Source organism: Biomphalaria glabrata, chromosome 11 (assembly GCF_947242115.1).
Source record: "Biomphalaria glabrata chromosome 11, xgBioGlab47.1, whole genome shotgun sequence".
Classification (NCBI taxonomy): Eukaryota; Metazoa; Mollusca; class Gastropoda; family Planorbidae; genus Biomphalaria; species Biomphalaria glabrata.
Window position 1 is genome coordinate 18,340,923 of NC_074721.1, and position 3,830 is coordinate 18,344,752.

Here is a 3,830-nt window from a genome sequence, read left to right on the forward strand (position 1 = left end):
GCCCTCCTTTTTAGTCTATGTCAGGATTGGTTTGAGGCCTAGGGTTTGTTTGCCCAGGCCTAAGCAGAATAGTTTAGACATTAATAATTAACAAAATGGACAAGCCAGAAAACAATTTCAATACATTTAATGTGATCAATTATTTACATTGTACGATGTTTGGTAATCAAAAATAGCCTAATGTAATACATCATATATAAAAAAAAATGATTTACTGGTAATCTATATAGGAATAATCAACAATAGGAAGGCCTTATCACAATATCCTCCATAATCCACATTCCCTCATAATGCCTTAACTTTGGATTGTAAACACCAACATTATTGGACCAGAGACTCAAGATCAAACTCTATAGCTGGCATCTAGCTCTGACAAAATCCTAGGCTTCATCATGAAGTGTAGTCTCATCACTAGCTCCCTTAAGCAAGTGTTTTCATATATAAACATGTACCAGGAATCGCCGAAGCAGAAGCAAAACAATCATTGTGGGAAAGACAAAAAAAAATGACAACAAAATGTAAAATGTTTTACATAATTCGGATGTTCCTTCAGAGTTGAAGATAGTTTACTTCCTAGTCCAAACCTCCCGCAGGACGACGGGGGATGGGAGCGGGCAGGGTTTGAACCCTCGATAAATCCGAACGACAGTCCAGCGAGCAAACCGCACGACCAGGCAGCCATCCGCAAATAATTGTGAATTATTTACTAATTAACTGCAGCAAGCACTCAGTGTACATCCAAACAAGATAAATGAAACCTATGCATCCATCAAGGAAGCCTTTAGATAATAAGCCTGCCCTCAATTATAGTTTTTAAAATGCACATAATGGTGATATGAAAATATAATAGCAATAGTACACCTTATCAATTTTATTCCAAAATGATGACAGTTAAGATATGCAATTTCTTAGAAACTGTTGTGTTCCCTAGTGAGGATTTTCATAATAAACTAAGTAATGTCAAGGATGCTAAATCAAGAAGTGGTGCCAACTTAATAAATAAAAAAAAAAAAGATAATCTCCCACCTTCTAAGAATAGAGCTTATCAGCACTTCCTTTCTTGTGTGCACCACACAGACACACACCAAAAAAAAAGCACCAGAGATGAAGTCATTACAATTATAGACCATCTCAAAGTTCCTTTTTTTTTTTTTTGGCATATCTAACACTTTGAGATATGGATAAGAAGTGAAGAAAATAGATTCATTTGTGCGTAGGTGGATTGCAATCTTCAGAATTTTCCACTTATTGATAGCTACTTTCTTCATTATTAGGCCAGAACAAAAAAAATATCTGCACACTTGGTATTTTACAATTTATTAAAATTTATTATGAGGCAATGTGAAACACTACACTTATCTTCATCTTCAGAATCAAAGACATTGCCATTATTAATTTAATACTAGTTGCATAGTAATTAGGCAAGCTGTCAAACTATGTGATTAAGCAGAATGCATGTTTTAATATTAATGGGTTTTTCAAATCTGTCTGTCTGTATATATATATAAACAAAAACCAAAGCTCTAGCTCATTCATCATAAGTTCTCTCACTTTAGGGCGATACAAACATTTTTTCTATTCATTACGTAAATGCATGGGACAACTTTTCACATTCAAAATGGCCAGGAATCAATTACCGGGTATCCCAAATCAATATTATTGTTGTTATTTTGTTCTAATAATTTTTGCAAAAGCTAATGTAAATATTTAGAAGTCCAAATAATTTCTTCCTTTTCTTGTTTTTCATTAACACTTAAATGACTTTTATGTTAAATGAAATGTATTATCATATGTCTACTTAAGTCTTAATAAGACTAAAATGTAGCATTAATACATAAAACACTGAACCATAACTTACAATTACAAAAACGCAACCTAATAAAATACTCAAAAATGCACATCTTTAATTCCATATGCTTGGACCGATTCATACAAGTACTATTACAGCATGAAGCAGGAAAGCCAACAACTTTAACTCTCTAATTAACACACAGGACTAGAATAACACAAGGATGTGCATAGGACTTTTTAAGTCTGTACTTTATAAAACTATGACAGTCTCTGCTTTATTGATCTTTAGAGAAAATGTGTTGTGATTAATAAAAGATCTGAATGTTGATTTTCAGATCTTTTTAATGCAGAGCATATATGGCTCCTTCTGTCTCGGAAGACAATAGATGCACTCAGATGAGTCACTGGTTTTGGTTTCGTCTTGAGACAGTAGTGACTAATCAAGCCAATTCTGGAGTGGCTGAGTTTGCATGTATATGCACCTGTTTTAGGGCAAGCTTTCTTTTTCTTTCTCTTGACTAAGGCAGCTTTGTTTCTTTTTCTCCCGTTAAGATTTGTACCAGCATGCACAGTCTGTCTCCATGCTGTCTGGTCTTGGGCTATCTCCTCCCACATACTTTCGTTGATGCCCGCGGTTCTCACTTACAGACATCTCTGTAGGTTAGTCTTGGGTGTCCCTTGGGTCTGACTTGCTCTGCAAGCTCAGCATATAGGATGTCTTTAGGGATTCTTACATCTGGCAGGCGGGTGACATGTCAGAGCCAGGGTAGTCTTCTCTGTGTCAGAAGAGCATAGATGCTGTGCATATTAACCAGTTTCAAAAAGTCCAAAGGCATTGTAGACTAATATTTGAGCAGAGCATTTAATTAACTAATTATAAAAGCTAATGCAAATTTTTTTTCCTAACCCTGAATTAGCTGTGCATTCCTTCACACATTTGATGTGAATTAAATAAATGAAGCTTAAATAAGAGGATTTTATTAGGACTAACTCTACATTTAGTTTTAGAACTGAGTGGTTGAAACTTTGTTAGAGCACTTAAGCTGGTCTGTTTGTGTGTGTCTATGGTTTGGATTGGGGAAGGGGAGTTTGTATAGTTAGTAATTCATACAAGTGCTTCTTCTTCTTGTGCCATTATAGCATGGAAAAGGGTTGCCTGAATCAGAATAATTAAGGACTTAGAAGAGTCTATAATTAACAGGCAATGCTAGAATAAAACATGAATGAGATTAAAGCATAATTGTCTTTCCTTTAGAAGGAATGTCTTATAAGACTAATTCATATCATGTGGGGGAGGGGAACTAAGAAGACCTTTTTTTCTATTTTCTTCAACAGCTGAGGGAGCTAAAAATACATTTTTTTATGTGTAAGGGTTGACTCTATTCTAAGGGCTGGGTCTAAAGTCTAGATCAAGAAATGATAATGAATCACTACTGGACTGTTTCAAGGGAGAAGATGATTTTGTAATTCTTATCTTCAACAAAATTGATGTCATGTTCTATGAGAGAAACAAAGCAAAGGTATTCATTCATAACTAAAATTTACTGTCAAACGTGTGGGGTAGGTGTTACAGTCAAAATAACATACATAATTATTTATACTGGATCACGCACAATTGTAGTATGCAGTTAACGCTTCATCTCCATAATTATTTTCCATGTTCTGACAGAATTGTTCATTTTTCACATTCGTACATTCTACCCAGTTAGGATTTTCAATAGCATTTTTTTTTGTAATCACAAAACATTACTTTTGGTATAGAATTATAGGAGAATGCATGCTCTTTTTATATAACACAAATTATAGTTTATAGATCAAAAATTAATTTAATTTAATGGAGGCAATTCAATGATGGTATCCTTAATTAGAAGAGAGAGAGTTAAAAATGTTAACACCTTTTTTGTGTGTGTGTATTATGGGAGTAGTCTCCCTTGATAATGTTTGCATTTTGGTTCAGCTTTATAAAAGCAGCTGCAAAAAGCTTATGCAACATGTTTTCTTTCTCAGTTACAAAACAAAAACTTAGATAAACTTCAAAG